The following is a 22,740-nucleotide window of genomic DNA, read 5'->3' as shown; positions in this document are numbered from 1 at the left end:
AATGTCTCAGTAATGTACAAGTGAATATATTTGAGTAGAACTATTTAAACTTCGTGGACTTCAAAGGCCAGGTGGAATTTTTATTAGTAATAATTAGTACCACAATTTTTATTTTAAAGTTTGAGTGGCCTCCTACTTAGGAGAGTTTTCTGCTCCTAAAGTGCTTTATCAACTAAGGAATAAAAACATGCACATATGAAATGACTTGGGCACTTTCATATACTATGTTATAAACTGTTCATCAGCGTTGAGATTGCTTTATATAGTACCAACTGTATTTCTAATTTTGTCCAACCCTCTTATACATGACTTAAAGGACTAAAATCAGTCTGGTTAAGGCAATAACTTCCCTGCTATTATTATTAATTAATCTAAATAAACTTTTAATTTTATCAATAGGATAATTTTACATTTACAGAGAAGTTTCAGGGAGTTACCACATTCCCCGCACCCTGTTTCCCCTATTGCTAACATCCGACGTTTCTGTGTTACACTTGTCACAATTAAGGAACCAACACTGGAACATTACTATTAACTAAAGTCCATAATTTATTATTCAGATTTCATTAGTTTTTACCTAATGTCCTTTTTCAGCTCCAGAATCCCATCCAGATCGCACACTCCATTTAGTCATTATGTTTCCTTTGGCTCCTCTGGGCTATGACAGCTTCTCAGATTTTCCTTGCTTTTGATGACCTTGCCAGTTTTGAGGAGTATGGGTCAAGTATTTTGTAGAATGTCTCTCAATTTGGGTTTGCCTGATATTCTTCTCATAATTAGACTCGAGTTATGGGTTTGTGGGAGGATGACTGTAGAGAGAAAATGCCATTCTCATGTCATATCAAGGGTACCTATCAGTATGACTTATCACTGATGTTTTTAACCTTGTTCACCTGGCTGAGGTACTGCTTGCCAGGTTTCTCTACTGTAAAGTTTTTTCTACATGCTACTTTTTAGGAACAAGTAATTAAGAGCAGACCATACTCAGTGGGAAAGTTAAGGTGGGAAGTTAAGCTCCAACTCCTCCAGGGGTGAGTATCTACAAAATTATTTGGAATTCTTCTTTAAAGGAGATGTTCCTTTTCTCCCCCATTTTTTAATTTTATCATTTATATCAGTGTGGACTCATGGACATTCATTTCTAAATTTGAGTTATACTGCTATACTGTTTGAATTATACTCCTATACTCCTATTCTGTTGCTCAAGTTACTCCACCTCTTTCTAGTTGGTTCCTATAACCAACAGGACAGAAACCATTGTTGTTGTTCTTTTGAGCCCTTTTGTACTTTCTGGCACTACAAAATTCTCAAGGCTAATCTTTTGTATTCCCTGCCCCAGCCCTATAATCAATCATTTATTTAAGGATCTTTGGTTACTTTTATTAGAGAAGGGTATTAGAAACCAAGATTTGGGCACTGGGTATGCTCATTGCTGTTGAAATATCATTACTTTTAGATTTCATTGTACAGACTTAGGATATGTATGTATGTATACTAACCCATGTATGCAAATATATAACTTTTTTTACATATGTACATCTGTATCTGTATGAAGCTAAGTGTAACTTCATACTGATAGCTTTTTTTTTCTTTTCTTTTTTTTTCCCTTTATTTATTTATTTTTTCAGTGGGTTTTGTCATACATTGATATGAATCAGCCATAGATTTACATGTATTCCCCATCCCGATCCCCCCTCCCACCTCCCTCTCCACCCGATTCCTCCGGGTCTTCCCAGTGCACCAGGCCCGACCGAGCACCTGTCTCATGCATCCCACCTGGGCTGGTGATCTGTTTCACCATAGATAATATACATGCTGTTCTTTCGAAACATCCCACCCTTACCTTCTCCCACAGAGTTCAAAAGTCTGTTCTGTACTTCTGTGTCTCTTTTTCTGTTTTGCATATAGGGTTGTCGTTACCATCTTTCTAAATTCCATATATATGCGTTAGTATACTGTATTGGTCTTTATCTTTCTGGCTTACTTCACTCTGTATAATGGGCTCCAGTTTCATCCATCTCATTAGAACTGGTTCAAATGAATTCTTTTTAACAGCTGAGTAATATTCCATGGTGTATATGTACCACAGCTTCCTTATCCATTCATCTGCTGATGGGCATCTAGGTTGCTTCCATGTCCTGGCTATTATAAACAGTGCTGCGATGAACATTGGGGTGCACGTGTCTCTTTCAGATCTGGTCTCCTCAGTGTGTATGCCCAGAAGTGGGATTGCTGGGTCATATGGCAGTTCTATTTCCAGTTTTTTAAGAAATCTCCACACTGTTTTCCATAGCGGCTGTACTAGTTTGCATTCCCACCAACAGTGTAAGAGGGTTCCCTTTTCTCCACACCCTCTCCAACATTTATTGCTTGTAGACTTTTGGATAGCAGCCATCCTGACTGGCGTGTAATGGTACCTCATAGTGGTTTTGATTTGCATTTCTCTGATAATGAGTGATGTTGAGCATCTTTTCATGTCTGATATCTTTTTGACTCTATTTCAGTACCACATGGTTCATCCTAGCCTTACCCCCTTGCTTATTTGTGACCTTATTCTCCAGAAATGAAAAACCTGGTTCTCACCATCCGCTGTCCACTTACTTATTTGTTCAGTCTCATTATACATGTTTAGTTTCATAATTGTTAATCATATCCCAGTGAGAAATGACTTTACCAACTAGAGAAGTTTTATCTTTTTTTTTCCCCCTTAAATTCTTTTGTCTTGTAGAGTTCCTAGTCAAAACACTGTTTTCCAAGTTACTTAGGTCAGAACTTTTCAGGACCTTCTTTTCTCTGTTCTTCATATTTTAGTTTTGCTTTTTATAGGCTGATCTAAATTACATAGTAATTCTATATATAACTTATCAAAAATTTCCCTTACTTATTAAAGAACCTTAACTCTGTTTTTTTTTTTTTTCTCTCTGACTTTTGTGGCCAAAAAAATTCTCTTTTATGAAACTAACACTTCCTGAGGCTTAGTCAGAACAGTACTCCTTCATTTGGTTATTGGTTGATATATTTATGATTTGGACTCAGAGTTACTACAACTTCACATATCTTTAATAGTACATTTTGAAAAATGCAGTTCAGTGGAGCACTAAGATCCTTGCAAGTAAATAAATATATAATAATATGAGTGCTCAGAATTTACCTGTATTCTTATAATAATTTTTACATGGATTAGCTCATTTAATTCCCTCAAGAAGTCTGTGAGGTAAGTACTTTATTATTTTGCTCCTTTTAAAGATGAAGAGATTAGGACACAGAGATTTAGCAACTTACATAGCTAGTAAATGGCAGAGCTGTAGTTTGTATGCAGCCAGTCTGATTGTGGAGCCTACACTCTCAATCACTTTGCTGTACTACCTCTAAATAAACAAGAAAAGTTGAAAGTATCATTAGAGTTACAAAGGAAGTAAAACATGATGATGTGAAAGAATGATTGAGAGGGTCTTCAGGGTACTTCTTAGGGAAGCCCTCTCAGTAGATGATATTTGACAGATGAGAAAGAGCTTAATGTGAAGAGTTGAGGAAAGCATGATTCTTAGGGGAGAACATCAAGTGCAAAGCCTTGCCATATAAAGGAGTTTGAAATAAGAACCTAAAGGCACCCAGTATGGCTATGTGTAGTGAGCTTGAGGACCTGGGTATTACTTATAGGTGAGGTTCCATGTAGTAAGTTATTTAATGCTCAAATAACCCACCACCTCAAATTTATAGATGAGAAAATTGATAACAATCTGCATTGGTTCAAATTACATCTTTTCTGTACTCTTAACTCTTTGTCCCATTGCAGTCTAATTTCTACTTCTTATGTCACTAAACTTGCTCCCGCTAAAGTAACCAAGGAGAGTAATGCTGTTGGTCCCTTTCTCAGGAGCTCAGCCCCTTGACTGCCGCTTCTGTTAATGCTGCCCTCTTCTGTTAATCCTGGAGCTTCTCGGTGTGTTGATCATTCCCTTTGAGGGTTTGCCTTCCTCTGCCTGTTCCAAAAGAAGTGGTGGTCCCAGGGTTAGTCAGTTGCTCTTAGCCTTTACAGTAAGTCACAGTTATCCCTATGGTTTCAGTTACCATGTGACTGCCAGTTACCCACCAAGCTGTTTTTCCAGTATTAATATTGTTCCAAAGCATCAGAGATTCTTATCTAACTGCTTATGTATCTTCACTTCAAACTCCATTTGCCCAAACTGTACTTATTTACCTGTCTAAAGTTTCTCTTTGATGTGTGTTCAGAAACGTTTTGACTGCTGACTTCATCATCCAAGAAACTTGGGAGTCTTTCATATTTCCTCCTTTCTCTCCTTGCATCCATTCATGTACTATGCATTCTGCTGATTTTACCACCTAAATATTTTTTCAATCAATCATTGCCTTAGTATTCCTGTTTTAACCACTGCCTTATTAGGAACTGCTTCCTTACCTTCTCACTGGTTTTCCTGTCTTTGATTTTATCTCCATGAAATTCATGTCAGAATTGCCAGACTAGTATGTCTAAAATACAGTTAGAAAATTCTTGTTTGACATCCCATTGTCAACTGAATAAAGGTTGAACTCTTGAGTAGGTCATCAAGCCTCATCATGATTTGAGACTGGTTCTCTCATCTTACTGGAGAAGGCAGTGGCACCCCACTCCAGTACTCTTGCCTGGAAACTCCCATGGACGGAGGAGCCTGGTAGGCTGCAGTCCATGGGGTCGCTAAGAGTCAGGCACGACTGAGCGACTTCACTTTCACTTTTCACTTTCACGCATTGGAGAAGGAAAATGGCAACCCACTCCAGTGTTCTTGCCTGGAGAATCCCAGGGACGGGGGAGCCTGGTGGGCTGCCGTCTATGGGGTCGCACAGAGTCAGACACGACTGAAGCGACTTAGCAGCAGCAGCAGCAGCAGCTCTAATCTTAACTCTTTAAATTTATGCTTTCCATTTTCCACTCAGCTGTATCAAACTGCTTTTTGAAGATTCCTTGAATGTACCTGCTATTTCTGAATTGTTTACCATTGCCTGTTAGTCCTTCTGCTTGGAATGACTTCATTTTCTTCTTCCCTTTTCTTTTTGCCTCTCTAACTCCTCTGAATCTTTTAAAACTCAGTGTAGGCTTTACTTCTTCTGGAAAGCCTTCTCAGACCCATGCTCTTTTTTTAAAAAAAATTTATTGGTATATAGTTGATTTACAATTTTGTGTTAGTTTCTGCTGTAGAGCAAAGTAAATCAGTTATAGTATACATATAGCCACTCTTTTTAAGACTTTCTTCCTGTATAGGTCTGTTATTGAGTCGAGTTCCCTGTGTATACAGTGGGTCCTTGTTAGTTATCTGTTTCGTTTATAGTAGTATGTATATGTCACTCCCAACCTCCCGATTTATCTCTTTCCCCCTTTCCTTCCTGGTAACCGTAAGTTTGTTTTCTATATCTGTGACTTTGTTTTGCAAATAAGTTTATTTTTATCATTGAGTCCACATATAAGCAATATCATATGCTATTTCTTTCTCTGATTTCACTTGGTACAGTAATCTCAAGGTCCATCCATGTTGCTGCAAATGGCATTATTTCATTCTTTTTTGTGGCTGAGTAATATTCTATTGTTATGTAAGTATCATATCTTCTTTATCCATTTATCCGCTGATGGACATTTAGGTTACTTGCATGTCTTGGCTATTGTAAATAGTGTTGCTATGAACTTTGAGCTATGTATCTTTTCAAATTAGACTTTCCTCCAGATGTATGCCCAGGAACGGGATTGCTGGATCATATGGTAGTTCTATTTTTAGTTTCTTAGGGAATCTCCATACTGTTCTCCATGGTGGCTGGACAAACTTATAGTCCCACCAACAGTATAGGAGGGCTCCCTTTTCACTACACCCTCTCCAGCATTTATTGTTTGTAAACTTTTTGATGGTGACTCTTCTGACTAATGTGAGGTGATAATTCATTGTAGTTTTGATTTGCATTTCTCTGATAATTAGGTATGTTGAGCATTTTTTTCACGTGCTTTTTGGCCATCTGAATGTTGTCTTTGGAGAAATGTCTATTTAGATCTTCTGCCTTTTTTTTTTTTTACATAGAGTTGGATGAGCTGCTTGTATATTTTGGAGATTAATACCTTGTCGGTTGCTTTGTTTGCAAATATTTTCTCCCATTCTGTGGGTTGTCAGGCCCATACTCTTGTCTGGATTACCAAGTTCCTTCTGAAATAATCTGTTAGTAACTGTGTTATATCGCAAGCAAATATAACAGCTTCTGGCACAGAGAAGACACTCAGTTAAGATTTTGATGAATGAATTATTTTGGTATTGGAGAGGCAGTATAAAGCAGTTGATCTAGACCCAAACTTTCAGATTGAAACCTGGCTTTGCTATTTGACTACCTATTATGTGTCTGTACCTCAGTTTCTTTCCTTTTGTAAAATGGGGGTAATTCTTCATAAGATTGTTGTGAAACTTAAATTTGCTACTGTAGGTAAAGCATTTAGAACAGTGCCTGGCACTTGTTTAGTGTTCACTAAATAATCTGTTATGTCATTGCTGCTCTTTGAACATTTTAATTTATGTATTCAAGTCCCCCCCATCCTAGAATTATCAAATGAATGAACAAACCATCTAATCCTGGGTTTTAAAATGAAAGATAAATTCCTAGCTTTTGAGAACGTTTTGGCAAGCTGACCATTAGTCTTTCTAGTAGCTCTAGCATTTGGTGTTCTGTCACAAATTTTAAATTGGCATTAATAATAATTAGCATTTCTTTATTGTTCTGTTTCATTAGTTAAATTCCCGCACAGTTTTTTTTTTTAACTTATTAATAACACTAAACTCTAGGAATGCCCTTATTTTACACTTAATCTTCATATAGTCTGTTCTGTAGCATTAACCAGCCTTTCCTATTATGGATTAAGGTGTGAGGGTGGTAGCTCTGCTGATATTATGCTTTTTATTAATTTGGGAGTTAAACTGAAGTATGTTGCAGAGAAAGATTGAACAACAGGGCAGAATGGGGAAATTGAAAAAATTCCCACTTCGGAGTCAAACCTGCAGAGTATTCCTTCATTACTAGACTTAAATTCTCAGAATATTGGACAATCATAATAAAATGTAATTTCAGTAAGTACAGTCTGGAAGCAGTATAAGTCATTAAAAATGATCGATACCTCTGCCTGCTTCCATTATTGTAAACAATTGGGGCTTGTTTACTTAAAATCTTTTTTATGGCAGTCACTGTTTAATTTTTCATAAGCTTTTTCTTTTACTCTAATGTCTCATTTTTTTCTCAATACCCAGAACTGACTATGTAATCTTGACAAATTTGATATAAGTACTGGTTGTTTTGGTTTCTTTTTATCTCTGAACTTTCTATTAAGTTTGTAGATTTTCCCCATCTTGCTAAATCTTGATTATGTGAAACTAGTCAGTTTTTCTTATAAATATTTGTTTTGAACAATCAAAGTTAGCAGTATTCATTCTTTTTTGTTTCCTCTTTTTCAAATTGGAGGATAATTGCTTTACAATATTGTGTTGGCTTCTGCCATACATCAACATGAATCAGCCACAGGTATACATATGTCTTCTCACTCCTTCATTATCCCTTTGAAAATTGTTTCTAAACAAACTCTTTTTTTTTTTTAATCTGAGTTGCTAAAGGAATCTTCTTACTAATTAACTAATCAAAGAAAAATATATTGTTTGTTTTTTTTTTTAGAAATTAATGCTGTATAATGACTGTGCTACTTCCTTTTTTATTATTTTTTTAAGATCACTGTCTTCTACCACTGAGCATTTTAGATGAGGACTCTGTAATGGCATGCTTTTAAGAGAAAAGAGTATAGATGGATGGGGAAAACGGTGTAATGATACATAGGCTTATTAGATAGTACTGGCTATTATCATCAGACATACTCCCATCCCCTTTTTGGTCAGAATAGTAGTGAGTGGTATTATTTCTTTTTATAAAATAATTTGTTCTAATAAGTTCTAAGATACTCCCTCTTATTTAATCTTTTTTCCCCCTGAACTTTGAAATAGAATTTTCTTCATACTGACAGCTATGCTGAAGTTGGATTTATAGGTTGTTGTTTGAGCCTGTTGTGGTTGGTGAATAGTTTTCATTTTCTTATGCTGAGAAATGCCTGAAGATACCAGTGTAACAGCCGTTTTTAACAAAGTTTTTTTTTTTTTTTTTTTCTCCTGTGGTTAACTGTGATTTTAGTATTCCTACTTGACCTTTTCTTTTTCGAGGTTTTAAAATAAAATTTCTTTTCTTTGTAAATATTAGAAACCAAATTCAAACTAATTTACTTTGAAAAGGAAATTAGTGCTGATGGCAAGGATACTAGGGCTTTCACAGTACTTTGAGGGTAGAAGTGTTAATGTTACAACCAGACTTTTGTGAGGGCGAGGGGAGCCAGAAATTGGAAACTCATCAGTAACTTAGAAAGCTATTTTCTCCCCGCCTTGGGGCAGCAGGATCTCTTCTGCTCCCGCAGCTTGTCTGCCTCATTTTTCTCTCCCTGCATGTTGTCTTTTACCACTGCGCATGGCTGAGCGAGTCCTCTAACTCTTAAGTTCGTATATTCACTCATGGTTCTGTGATCCCATTCTAAACCCTGGGAAAAACTCCAGTTTGAGGCAGATGTCTGTGTCTGGTCCAATCAGCTGTGGCTGATGAAACCAAGATTTCAGAGAACATTTCAGTCTTCATTTTTATAGTAGAGGAGTAGATGCTAGGGCATACAACTCTCAGGGAAGAGGGATGTAGGTTCATGGATATCCTAAAATGTGGTGATTGCAAAGAAATAATAATGTGAAATAAAATTAAGGTTTTTTTGAAATAAAAAAGAGACAACTCATTAGCTTTATGTAGTAGAAAAGAACTTAAAAGTTATTTCATCCCAATCCATATTGTGAAAGCTATCAAAATATCTCCCCCTTTCAAAATAGGAACCAGTGGAACTGATACAGTTTCTGCATACAGAATTTGAAGTTTGAATCATGCTATTTCCTGAACACAAACAGCCTTATATTAATATTATTATTAATATATCATGTCATTTTCTGTTCAACAAGCATTTACTGACTGCCTGTCCTTTCTCAGGGACTGTACTAAAACAGATACTTACAGAGACAGAGATGTAACATTGCCTGCCTACTCTCAAAGAACTAATCTAGTTGAGAAGAGTAGATGTTCAAAGAAACAGTGATTAGTATTAATGTGATAACCATAATACAGATATGTACAGGATGGTCTTGAAGTATAAGAGAATGACAGTCTCTCCTGGGGAGCAGGATTAGGAAAGGCTTCAAAGAGCAGTTCTCACATATTACACAGGAACTGGCTGTCTGAACAGGGGCATTCTGACAGGAGGAACTGAATTTACAAAGGTGGTGTGGAGTTTGGTATAGCTGAAGTGAATTTTACAGCATTCAGGTTAATGGAGCTGAAATGAAAACTTATTTTTTCATATCTATCCTTCACTTGATAGTAAATACTTCTTTTTTAAAAGGAGGATTGTAGATTTTTAGAATACTCAAATTCTGAATTTGTTTGTATTGTAATGTCACTTTTGGAAATGAGCTTTTACTGATCATTTGCTTTCAGCCTCCTTTATCAAATTTTTTTAAGAGTGGTCGGTTGATTAGTTTACTTACATAGTGTTTTTTTTTTTTCCCCCTGTGCAAGCATAGAACTTTATACAGTGGATGACTGAAATGCAAGGGCTTATAAAACTTATGAAGATCACAGTTTTTATAAAAGTAAACAGTGAAAACAATGCATAGCACAAGCCTAGTATAATTTTAAAAGATAAAGCTCTGAGAATGACCTATGTCAGTACTGAAATTTTGTAAGTTTAAAGGAAAAAGCATACAATATTTTTATAAAATATTTTACATCAGTTTTTTTCTCCTGTGGTGTTTGTACCTACCTTTAAGCAAAAGTAGTGTGAGCAGTTGGCAGGACACTTTTTGCTTCATTACACTGATCAGTTGGTTAACACCTTTACTTCTCTTTTCAATTCCTTTATCTACTCATTCATGACTCCGATACCACCCCTATCACAGACAACCAACCAACCAAAAAAAAAGAAAAAACCAACCAAATTCATAGGTCCATAGTTTGACTGTTCTGAGAAGTGACTGATATAGGTGAGAAAGAGAGAGAAGATAGTTGTGGCCAGCTTTGCGGTGGTGAGAGCAGTAATGGTGGGTGTGTGTGTTTTAAGTATAAAGTATATTTTCCTGTAGCAAGCTCAAAAGTTTGTGACCTGTCACCCAGATCACAAATTGTAACTGTTTCTCATCCCCTTCCACAAATTCTTCAGTTTGCCTTTTGCCACTTTTATCCTTCAAAGGAAGTGATGAGCAAAGAAAAGGCAATATGACTTTTACTTGTTGCTCCTTTTGTTTGGAATACTCTTCTCTCTTCTATTACCCTACTCAAATTTCAAAATTTAGATGATAACTCTTTTCTGACTCTTGAAGCCTAAACTATGTGTCCTTGTACTTTGTGTGATTATTCTGTGATAGACTTATCACTTACATTAATTGTCTGTCTGTTTGTCTGCCTTCTCAAACTCCTGTAAGGCAGGGCCATAAATTATTTGTGTTTGTGTTCCAGTGCCTAATACAGAGCCTGGTGTATGGTAAGATTACCATTTTGGGGTTCTTGTTTGCCAACTACAGAAATCAACTTTGGTTAAAAAGAATTTATTGGTAGGATATTAGTTAGCTTACAGAAGTGACTGAAAGACTGGAGAAACAGACTCTGAGAACAAATAGGAAACCAACTAACCAACCTCAAGGCTTGACTATGGCCACAGTTATGCCACAGAAATGTCCTTTTGCTGTTTAAGATACTGTTGACTCCTCCACAGGATATTGGAGGCCGTTGTTGGAACACCACCACTGGATACTGTATGTCACTCCCCTAAGAATGATTTTTAAACTCTCCAATTTTAGCTCTGTATTCACATTCTGCATGAAAGCATCTAATTGTCCAATCTATGTACCTGGTCCCTAAATAGGGAAACAAGTTATCTGGTCTTCTTGGCTTTCATGGTTGACTCTAGGGCTTCTAAGACACACAGTGGCAGATTTTTTTAATATAGCAAAGGAGTTCTTATGCTGGATGGTCAAAAATAGAGCTGACACATGTCCTTTTCAATAAACATTTGGTAAGTGTTTATTAGTTGAATGATGAAGAGCATCCATCATAATTTCCTGTCTCTAAACTTTTACATTATCAAGCCTTGAAGTGACTATGATGCTACTTCTATAATTCAGAACAAAATCAATTCCAAAACATATAGATAAGCAATATCAGCAAAGTTTGATTTCTTAAAATGATGATACCTTATATTTAAGTAAAATTACTTGAATTAAACTTTTTTTGCCATACCCTAAGCACATGTTTATTTGCTTGTATGATAAACTAACATTAGAGCTAGGATTTGAACTTCTCCAGACTGATTCCAGAGCACTTAGCTGCTCTTTTTATAGTGTTGGTATAGCTGTATTCAGCAATGACTTAACTGAAACTAAACTACAGTAAACTTATGTTGAATAAGCCAAAAGTTCTTTTGGGGTTTTTTCTATAACATGTTATGGAAAACCCCAAGCGAACTTTTTTACCAAGCCAGTATTGCCAAATTCAGACTAAAATTGAAGAAGTAGGGAAGACCACTAGACCATTCAGGTATGACCTAAATCAAATCCCTTACAATTATACATTGGAAGGAACAAAGAGATTCAGGGGGATTAGATCTGATAGACAGAATGCCTGAAGAACTATGGACAGAGGTTCATGACATTGTACAGGAGGCAGTAATCAAGACCATCCCCAAGAAAAACAAATGCAAAAAGGCAAAATGGTTGTCTGAGGAGGCCTTACAAATAGCTGAGAAAAGAAGAGAAGCTAAAGGCAAAGGAGAAAAGGAAAGATATACCCATTTGAATGCAGAGTTCCAAAGAATAGCAAGAAGATACAAGAAAGCATTCCTCAGTGATCAATGCAAAGAAATAGAGGAAAACAACAGAATGGGAAAGACTAGAGGTCGCTTCAAGAAAATTAGAGATACCAAGGGAACACTTCATGCAAAGATGGACACAATAAAGGATAGAAATGGTATGGACCTAACAGAAGCAGAAGATATTAAGAAAAGGTGGCAAGAATCCACAGAAGAACTATACAAAAAAGATGTTAATAACCTAGATAACCACGATGGTGTGATCACTCAGCTAGAGCCAGATAACCTGGAATGCAAAGACAAGTGGGCCTTAGGAAGCATCATTACAAACAAAGCTAGTGGAGGTGATGGGATTCCAGTTGAGCTGTTTCAAATCCTAAAAGATGATGCTGTTAAAGTGCTGCACTCAATATGCCAGCAAATTTGGAAATTTGCTGTGGCCGTGGGACTGGAAAAGGTGAGTTTTCATTCCAGTCCCAAAGAAGGACAGTGCCAAAGTATGTTCAAACTTACCGCACAATTGCACTCATCTCACACGCTAGCAAAGTAATGCTAACTTCATGCATCACTTCATGGCAAATAAATGAGGAAACAATGGAAACAGTGAGTTAGTTTAATTTTGGGGGCTCCACAATCACTGCAGATGGTGACTGCAGCCATGAAATTAAAAAGACGCTTGCTCCTTGGAAGAAAAGCTATGACCAACATAGACAGCATATTAAAAAGCAGAGACATTACTTTGCCAACAAAGTCCATCTAGTCAAAGCTATGGTTTTTCTGGTAGTCATGTATAGATGTGAGAGCTGGACTATAAAGAAGGCTGAGTGCTGAAGAATTGATGCTTTTGAACTGTGGTGTTGGAGAAGACTCTTGAGAGTCCCTTGGACTGCATGGAGAGCCAACCAGCCCATCCTAAAGGAGATCAGTCCTGGGTGTTCACTGGAGGGACTGATGCTGAAGTTCCAATACTTTGGCCACCTGCTGCAAAGAACGGTCTCATTTGAAAAGACCCTGATGCTGGGAAAGATTGAAGGCGGGAGGAGAAGGGGATGACGGAGGATGAGATGGTTGGATGGCTTCACCAACTCTATGGACATGAGTTTGAGCAAGCTCCGGGAGTTGGTGATGGACAGGGAAGCCTGGCGTGCTGCAGTCCATGGGGTTGCAAAGAGTCGGACACAACTGAGCGACTGAACTGACTGAGTATTTTAGAAAGATCAGTCAGAGAAATGTTTCTGCTTGCAAAACAGGTTTTTATTTCTAAGCCATCTTACTCATCAAATGTAAGGTCTTACTACAGTCACTTTGGAACACTGTCATTATGTACCAAAGTTGGGTATACATTTATCCTATATCCTACCACCTTTATTTGTAGGTATATTTGGAAAATAATTTGTACATGGATTTGTAATTATTTGTAATAGCCTAACTTTGGAAGTATTCCAAATGTCTATTAACAATGGAATGGATACATAAAATTATGATATTCTCAATGAAAAACTATACAGAAATGAAAGTGAACAAACTACTGCTACATATATGAGTATGACTGAATATCAAAAACAGTGTAGAGTGAAAAAAACTGGACCAAAAGAATACATTCTGTATGAATCCTTCCACCTTCCATTTATATAAAGTTCAGAAACAGACAAAAATAATTCACTGTTAGAAGTCAAAATAGTGGTTCTTTTTGGGAGGACTGAAGGGGGATTCAGGACTTCCAGTTACTGGTACTGTTCTGTTTCTTAAAGGTATATATAATGGTACTGTTGTGTTCACTTTCCTGCAGTTCTAGTTTTCTATATGTACATGATGCTTTAATTAAAAATTAAAAGCGAACAAAACCCACCCCAAACAGACTTGTGTATGGATTAGCTTGGGGAGCATGGCTCAGTTACCCCCTTAAAGTTGTACATAAAGTTCTATCTGAATATCTATCTAAATAAGTATGTGTATTTCAAGAGAGAGAAGATCCCTAGCACTAATCAGATTCTCAAGGAGGTACATTATCCAAAAAAAGTTAAGAACCCACATTGCCAGAGCCCACATATTCAGAAGAATCATTGTTAAACATTTGTATGGGAAGCTTGTTTTTGTAGAGAAATCCTTGTCTCTATGATTAAACAATAGTGAACCTTTAAGTTTTGGGTTTTGTTTTTTTTCATACTATAAGGCATGTGGAATCTTCCTAGACCGGGGATCAAACCAGCACCCTCTACATTGGGAGCACTGAGTCTTAACCACTAGACTGCCAGGAAAGTCGCCTTTAAGTTACTTACTCGCTCTTTCTTGCCATATCTTAATTGAGCCACCTAGATTTGTAACATCTGGACCAATATTTTGATTTTTTTTGTTTAGCAGTTTTCATGGTAAACCATCTGAGTACTTATATTCCTAAGAATGTCTTTATTTCATCCTGTGTTTAAATAATAGTTTAGTTATATGGGGTCACAAAGTCAGACAATACTGAGTGACAGACATACTTTCACTTAGTTATATATTCAATTTCATTTTTACAACATTTAAAAAATATTACTCCATTTACATACATTATTACTATCAATAATTAGAAACCTGGAATTTTTTTTCTCTTTTAGGTGAGCTACTTTTTGGGGGGAATTTTTAGAATTTTCTCTTTGAGATATTCTAAGAGTTCTTTATAAAGTGTTTAGGTATTTTTTTCTTATATATTATGTCAAACTGACATATCTTTAATTTTTGGAAATTATTGGTCATTATTTCTCATGATTCCTCATTTCTGTTTCTTTCTCACCTTCTGAAAGTCCTATTATTTAGATATCGACTCTGTTTTTCCTAGCCTCCATATATGTTCACAACTAACTCTTCACAACTAATTCTTTTATTTTTCCCTTTAAATATACTTTATTTTTTAGAATAGTTTTAGATGCACAGCAAAATTGAGCAGAAATTGTAGAGAGTGTCTATGTACACCTTCCACCAACAAATATAGCTTTTCCCACTATCAACATCCCACACCAGAACAATGCATTTGTTATAACCCATGAACCTACGCTGCCACATCATTATCAACCAAAGTTCATAGTTTACATTAGGGTTCACTCTTTGTGTTGTACATTCTGTGGGTTTTAACAAATGTGTAATGACATGTATGTGCCATTATAGTATCATATAGAATAGTTTCACTGCCTTAAAAATCCTCTGTGCTCAGGCTGTTTGTCCTTTCTTCCTAACTTGCTGGTAACTGGTGGTCTTTTTACTGTTCTATAAAAACTGTTCTTAAAGGTATATATAATGGTACTGTTGTGTTCACTTTCCTGCAGTTCTAGTTTTCTATATGTACATGATGCTTTAATTAAAAATTAAAAGCGAACAAAACCCACCCCAAACAGACTTGTGTATGGATTAGCTTGGGGAGCATGGCTCAGTTACCCCCTTAAAGTTGTACATAAAGTTCTATCTGAATATCTATCTAGTTTTGTCATAGTTTTGTCTTTTCCAGAATGTCATATAGTTGAAGTTATACAGCACATAGCATTTTTAGATTGGCTTTTTTCACTTAGTAATTTGAAGGTAAGGTTCTTCCATGTCTTTTCATGGTTTGATAGCTCATTTCATTTTAGAACTGAATAACATTCCATTGTCTGGATGTACTAGTTGATTTATCCATTCACCTGCTGAAAGACATGTTAGTTCCTTTCAAGTGTGGCAATTATGAATAAAGCTGCTGTAAACATCACACAGGTTTTTGTGTTTACACATTTTCAACTCGTTTGGGTAAATACTAAGAAGTGTGATTCCTGGATCATATGGTAAGAGTATGCTTAGTTTGGTAAGAAGTTGCCAAACTGTCTCGCAGAATGACTGTGATTTATCTTCCATTTTCACCAGCGGTGAGTGAGTTCCTGCTGCCCCACAGTCTTGCCATCATTTGGTGTTGTCAGTGTCCTAGATTTTGGCCATTTTATTAGGAGTGTGGTGATTTCTTGTTGTTATTTTACTTTGCATTTTCCTAATGATATATGATGTTGAATATCATTTTGGACACTTACTTGCCACGTGTATGTCTTCATTAGTCTGTTCAGGTCTTTTGCCCATTTTTTTAATTGGTTGATTCATTTTCTTATTGTTGAGTTTCAAATGTTCCTTATGTATTTTGGGAAACAGTCCTATGTCAGATAGATCTTTTGCAAATGTTTCCTTGTCTGTGGGTTGTCCTCTTATTCTTTTAAGCCTCCATATTTTTAAACTTTTATATATTTTTAATTGCTTTATGCCTTCTTAATATCTCATTCTGATCATCTATTCACTGATTTTATTTTCAAGTATATTGATTTTTTCTATTGTATCAAATATAATATTCAACTGTATTTATATTCATTTCATTATTAAACCTGATTTGAAATTTATTATTTTTAATACCCAGTATTTGTAGTTGGTTCTTCATTATTCCTTATTATTTTCCTAATATCCTAGTTTAGTTTCCTGGAGATGGTTGTCCCGCTTATTTAAGAAATATGTTTGGGATTCCCTCGTGGTTCAGTGGTTAAGAATCCACCTGTCAACGCAGGGGACGTAGGTTGGATCCCTGGTTGGGGAACTAACCCATGTGTCGTGTGGCAACCAAGTCCACAAGCTGCAACTACAGAGCCCTGCACATCACAGCAAGAGAGGAGCCCAAGTGAAGATCCTGTGTGCCAACAGCTGAGACCTGATGCAGCCAAAAATAAAATAAATATTTTTTTAAATTCTTGAACATATAAATAGCATTAAAAATTCCCCAGATACCATCTCTTCATACCTCTCTAACCATTTCTCACTTTTCTCCTTCCCATTTCTGTACTTTTTTTTTTAACTCATCTTTTTTGTTACTTTTCTTGCCATATCTCTTTGTTTATCTTCTTTCATTTTCTATTTTACACTCTTCTCTGATTCTTGGTCATTCATTCTATTTCTTACCTGCCATTCTATTTCTTACCCTAACCTCTTCATCTAGTTTAACTTCTCCCACTCACCTATTAACTTTTTTGGTTCATCACAGCTCACATTCATGAATTAATATACAGGGCTCCCCCAGGAATTATTTCTCTGTCATTCTTTAATTGAAGTATGGAATAGAAGAACTCCAAATTAAAAGCCATGAGAGTTGAGTTATAAACTGATGTATATGGTCTTTAGGCAAGCTGTTTAACATTTATGCCTCAATTTCTTCATTTATAAAAAGGATTGAAAGTACCCTCCTCACTCTAAAATCCTATGATTCTGTGGTGTCTTATCCTTCACATTTTCCCTCTACTGTGCTTACCTCATCCATTTAATAAATATTTATATACCTGCCATGTATTTATAACTCCTATAATTTATGTGAGGAATCAAAAGAAATAAAAGGGTTTCTGCCTTTGAATTGTTTATAGTCTGTCTGGAGAGACAAGAGGTATCTGCATATTAACCCTCAGTTATTTCCAATCTGTTCCTCTTCTTTCCACACCAGATTATATTCTCAAGGGAATACCAACTACTTTGTTTATTTTTAAACATTAGTTTTACAGTCTTTTTTTTTTTTTTTTTGTGGCCATGCCACATGAAATGTGAGATCTTAAGTTTCCCAACCAGGAATCGAACCTGTGCCCCCTGCATTGGAAGCAGAAAGTCTTAACCACTGGATCGCTGAGGAAGTCCCTGCTACTTTAGTTCAAATCTAATTTGGGGGGGGTGGGCGGGCAGGTTTACCCCTGAACACAGTAAAAACTCTTTTTTAAAAACATTTCTTATACATCTAGGAATCCCTGTTGGAGTTGTTCTGTGCGTTCTCACGCTCAGGTGCTCAGCTGATCAATGGTATCTGACTCTTTGTGACCCTATGGACTGTAGCCCCCCAGGGTCCTCTGTTTATGGGATCCTCCAGGCTAGGATACTGGAGTGGGTTGACATTTCCTCCTCCACCGTATCTTCCTGACTCAGGAATCAAACCCATGTCTCCTGCATTAGCAGGCAGATTCTTTACCACTGAGCTGCCCAGGAAGCCCCAGTCATTCTGTGGTATTATTTTATTTGTCCACTTAATTCTAGTCTGGAATTTATTCACGATAGGAAAATTTATCTCAGAATCAAGGAGATTGATTGTCACTGTGACTTAGTAGATGATCACTCTCTGTCTCTATCTTTACATGTATGTATATGCCTGTGCATTTATGTTTGCATAATTATATTCAAATGTAATGTTCCAGATGGCTGAGTAAGTGTGACCAATAAGTCTTTGCACATGTATATGCTTTTTTCTCTGGTTTGTTTCTCCACCTATTTTGTAAGGAGTTATTGCTTTAGAGACTTTCTTTTCCTTTCATTGGCCCTGTGTGCTCTCTGGGAAAAATATACCACTCCACAGATATTATGGATAGTGTGGGGAAGGCAGGAGGGAAGTGGGCGTACTTATAAAAGGGCAACACTAAGGATCCTTGGGATGGAACTGTTCCGTATCTTGAGTTGGGTGATAAGTACATGAAGCTGCACATTTAATAAAATCGTACAGAACTAAATACACACATATATACACACGAATACAAGTAAAATTGGGAATATCAGAATAAGATAGGAGAATTGCATCTGTCACTATCCCCACTATGATTACACTATGATTTTTCAAGATGTTACCATTGGGAGAAACTGGGTAAAAATTATACCAGATCTCTATTGTTTTTCTTTCCAACTGAATGTAAATCTACAATTACTTCAAAATGAAAAATTCAATTAAAAATAACAGCAATTTAAAGAAGTATGTGCTGAAAGATAATTGACGTATGTAGCTGCAGGAAGCACTTTGAGGAGCATGACTTTGCATTTACATCAAAGGATGCTCTACTAAATAGATTTTATGCATTTTTTGTTGCAAGTTTTCTTATGCACGTACAGAAAGTGAAGCAGTAGTGGTCATGTGCTGTCTCCATTCACAGAAGAACTTTGTAAACACTTAAGTGATGTCAGTTTCATATCAGTCTTACCTTCTGTGTAATGGGAAACCAGGTAATTCTAATAATGGGTCAGTTTTTCATACAGTTCATGGAATCAAAGTAAAGATTTTAGAAATTTCTTTTGTCAAAAAGGAAACATTTCATATTGTGAATGCTGCTGTAAATCTGAAAATTTCAACATTAAAGAAAATTCTTTGTTTTTTTTAATAACAAATATTTCGTGGAACATAGGTATGTGGAAGTCATTGTCATAAAATGTTCTTACTGTATAAGGAAACTCAGTGTGCAGAAAATTTGTTTGGAATTGATTATATACTACATTCATAATTTATAATTGCATTAAACAAGCCTGATAGTCTACCAATAAAATAGGAGGTGCAGTTTTCAAATTTTTCCAGTATTTTTCATATACATCGAGTATTTAAACTAGAACATTTTTGTGATAACCTGATGCTGAATTTATAAATTGTTTCAGCAGATCTGTATTTACATTGTTTCTTTGCTGCCTGTCCGCAATAAGATTTTATAATTATTTGAAAAATAATGTACTTAGCCGCTCAGTCGAGTCTGATTCTTTGCAACCCCATGGATGTAGCCCGCCAGGCTCCTCTGTGCATGGGGATTCTCCAGGCAAGAATACTGGGGTGGGTTGCCATGCCCTCCTCCAGGAGATCTTCCCAATCCAGGGATCGAACCCAGGGTCTCCCGCATTGCAGGGGGATTCTTTACCATCTGAGCCACCACTCCATATTTACTGACTGAAGATACTCAGTGAATCTGAGGTGGAGTGGTGTCCTACTTTTTAAAACATATCTATCTCGATCACTTTTAGCAGTCCAAAATGTAGCAAGATTGTACTTAACGTTATTTTGCATTCATTCTTTTTATCCACTTTTCCATCCTATGACACTTTAATCACTTTAATTGAGTTTAGCCCTTTCCCCACATCTCTCCCATTTCCCAGACACGCACCAAAGATCCACCAAGTTAGGTCAATCTGGTGTCTGCTGCTGCTGGTATTTCCCTGTTATTATTAGATGTTCAGTATTAGTTAAAATTATGGCTTCTTCCTCTTGTGCTTGTGCCTACGTTTTTCTTCTAGGAATGAGATACTATACATAATGTCTCAGAAATCGATGTGTTTTTCTCTCTTGTTTCTATACACATTTACTCTTTTGTGCCCTTATTTTTTTGTTTTGTTTTCTCTGTTTGTCCCCTTTATCTATTTTTTAAGTGTTAATTCTTGACTGAAATGTGTTTCCTGGAAGAGCTGGTATATAAAAATTACTTACTGACTCTTAACCATATGAAAACAATACATGCAATCTTTTTGTTTGAAAATTATCATTATTAACAAAACTTTTACGTATACACAGGCATCTTAGGGGAAAATACTTGATTGGAATTAATTTGAGCTCAATTCTTACTCTTTTTAATACAGTATTTCTCAAACTCTGAGGCTTGCAGAATTCACAGATTGAGATCTGGCATCATTTTCAGAGAGACTTTCAGTAATGTGTAAGTAGTTTGTTTTTTTTTTACATTTATATTTATTTTTATTAACTGTTTGCTATATAAACACAGTGAAATGTTAATTTATCAGATCTCTTAACTTGAATTTGGCCTATATTCACCAAGTAATGATTGTAAGTAACAAGTGACATGAAATAACTTGTTAAAAAAAGATGTTTCAAGTGTGCCCTGGGTCAGTATTAATTCAACACTGTTTATTAGAAACATCTTAGAAATAGCATCTCCAAGTGTAAAGAATTCTAGATTAAGGGACTTGAGTGCTTGCCCAGGCTCTACCACTAAGTGGGTGTCCTTAAGTAAGCTACCTTTTGTGCTTCAGTTTCTTTGGCTCTAAAGTAAGGGTTAAGACTATCACTAATGAAAAGATCTCTTCCCCTTTAAATGTCTATTATTCTTATCCTAACTTTTTTTTTTTAATATAAATTGGGTGTTGGTAATCTTTCAAAAGGGAGCTGCCAAATTACATATTGTGGTTTTATTTTTATTTTTTGCTATTGGTGTTTGCTTGGGAATAGGTATTGAGAGGGGAAGTGGTTTCAAAGTAGTCTAAAAGACAAATAAGCACCCCCGCCCCTTGCTTAAGAACTTTGCCCCACATACTCCATCAGTTTTTGTTACTAAAATTTACTTTTAAAAAGTCAGTTGGCTTGAGTGGGCTAAACCTTTTTTTTTTTTTTTTTTTAAAGTAAACCTGTGTCAAAGATAAGGTGTCCATAGGTCCGTGGATTTATCTCTGGGCTTTCTATTCTGTTCCATTGATCTATATTTCTGTCTTTGTGCCAGTACCATACTGTCTTGATGACTGTGGCTTTGTAGTAGAGTCTGAAGTCAGGCAGGTTGATTCCTCCAGTTCCATTCTTCTTTCTCAAGATTACTTTGGCTATTCGAGGTTTTTTGTATTTCCATACAAATTGTGAAATTCTTTTGTCTAGTTCTGTGAAAAATACCGTTGGTAGCTTGATAGGGATTGCATTGAATCTATAGATTGCTTTGGGTAGAATAGCCATTTTGACAATATTGATTCTTCCAATCCATGAACACGGTATGTTTCTCCATCTGTTTGTGTCCTCTTTGATTTCTTTCATCAGTGTTTTATAGTTTTCTATGTATAGGTCTTTTGTTTCTTTAGGTAGATATACTCCTAAGTATTTTATTCTTTTTGTTGCAATGGTGAATGGTATTGTTTCCTTAATTTCTCTTTCTGTTTTTTCATTGTTAGTATATAGGAATGCAAGGGATTTCTGTGTGTTAATTTTATATCCTGCAACTTTACTATATTCATTGATTAGCTCTAGTAATTTTCTGGTAGAGTCTTTAGGGTTTTCTATGTAGAGGATCATGTCATCTGCAAACAGTGAGAGTTTCACTTCTTCTTTTCCTATCTGGATTCCTTTTACTTCTTTTTCTGCTCTGATTGCTGTGGCCAAAACTTATCTTTGACAAAGGAGGCAAGGATATACAATGGAAAAAAGACAACCTCTTTAACAAGTGGTGCTGGGAAAACTGGTCAACCACTTGTAAAAGAATGAAACTAGAACACTTTCTAACACCATACACAAAAATAAACTCAAAATGGATTAAAGATCTAAATGTAAGACCAGAAACTATAAAACTCCTAGAGGAGAATATAGGCAAAACACTCTCAGACATAAATCACAGCAGGATCCTCTATGACCCACCTCCCAGAATATTGGAAATAAAAGCAAAACTAAACAAATGGGACCTAATGAAACTTAAAAGCTTTTGCACTACAAAGGAAACTATAAGTAAGGTGAAAAGACAGCCCTCAGATTGGGAGAAAATAATAGCAAATGAAGAAACAGACAAAGGATTAATCTCAAAAATATACAAGCAACTCCTGCAGCTCAATTCCAGAAAAATAAATGACCCAATCAAAAAATGGGCCAAAGAACTAAACAGACATTTCTCCAAAGAAGACATACAGATGGCTAACAAACACATGAAAAGATGCTCAACATCACTCATTATCAGAGAAATGCAAATCAAAACCACTATGAGGTACCATTACACGCCAGTCAGGATGGCTGCTATCCAAAAGTCTACAAGCAATAAATGCTGGAGAGGGTGTGGAGAAAAGGGAACCCTCTTACACTGTTGGTGGGAATGCAAACTAGTACAGCCGCTATGGAAAACAGTGTGGAGATTTCTTAAAAAACTGGAAATAGAACTGCCATATGACCCAGCAATCCCACTTCTGGGCATACACACTGAGGAAACCAGATCTGAAAGAGACACGTGCACCCCAATGTTCATCGCAGCACTGTTTATAATAGCCAGGACATGGAAGCA

General features: G+C 36.2%; 1 protein-coding gene across 5 annotated transcripts in view; it reads left to right on the top strand.

Annotated features, from left to right (window-relative positions):
* Positions 1 to 22,740, top strand: part of DENND4A (DENN domain containing 4A) — a 117,444-nt gene that overhangs the window by 5,454 nt on the left and 89,250 nt on the right. For 4 of the 5 annotated variants that reach the window (XM_043470834.1, XM_043470832.1, XM_043470836.1 and 1 more), the window contains exon 2: positions 20,339 to 20,415. The exons of the other annotated variant lie outside the window; for it this stretch is intronic. The gene's annotated coding sequence lies outside the window, so the exon portion shown is untranslated. The remainder of the gene's footprint in view (positions 1 to 20,338; positions 20,416 to 22,740) is intronic. 5 annotated transcript variants of the gene reach the window in all.

This window comes from Cervus canadensis, chromosome 6 (assembly GCF_019320065.1).
Source record: "Cervus canadensis isolate Bull #8, Minnesota chromosome 6, ASM1932006v1, whole genome shotgun sequence".
NCBI classification, from domain to species: domain Eukaryota; kingdom Metazoa; phylum Chordata; class Mammalia; order Artiodactyla; family Cervidae; genus Cervus; species Cervus canadensis.
This window is presented reverse-complemented; position numbering and strand designations above follow the sequence as displayed.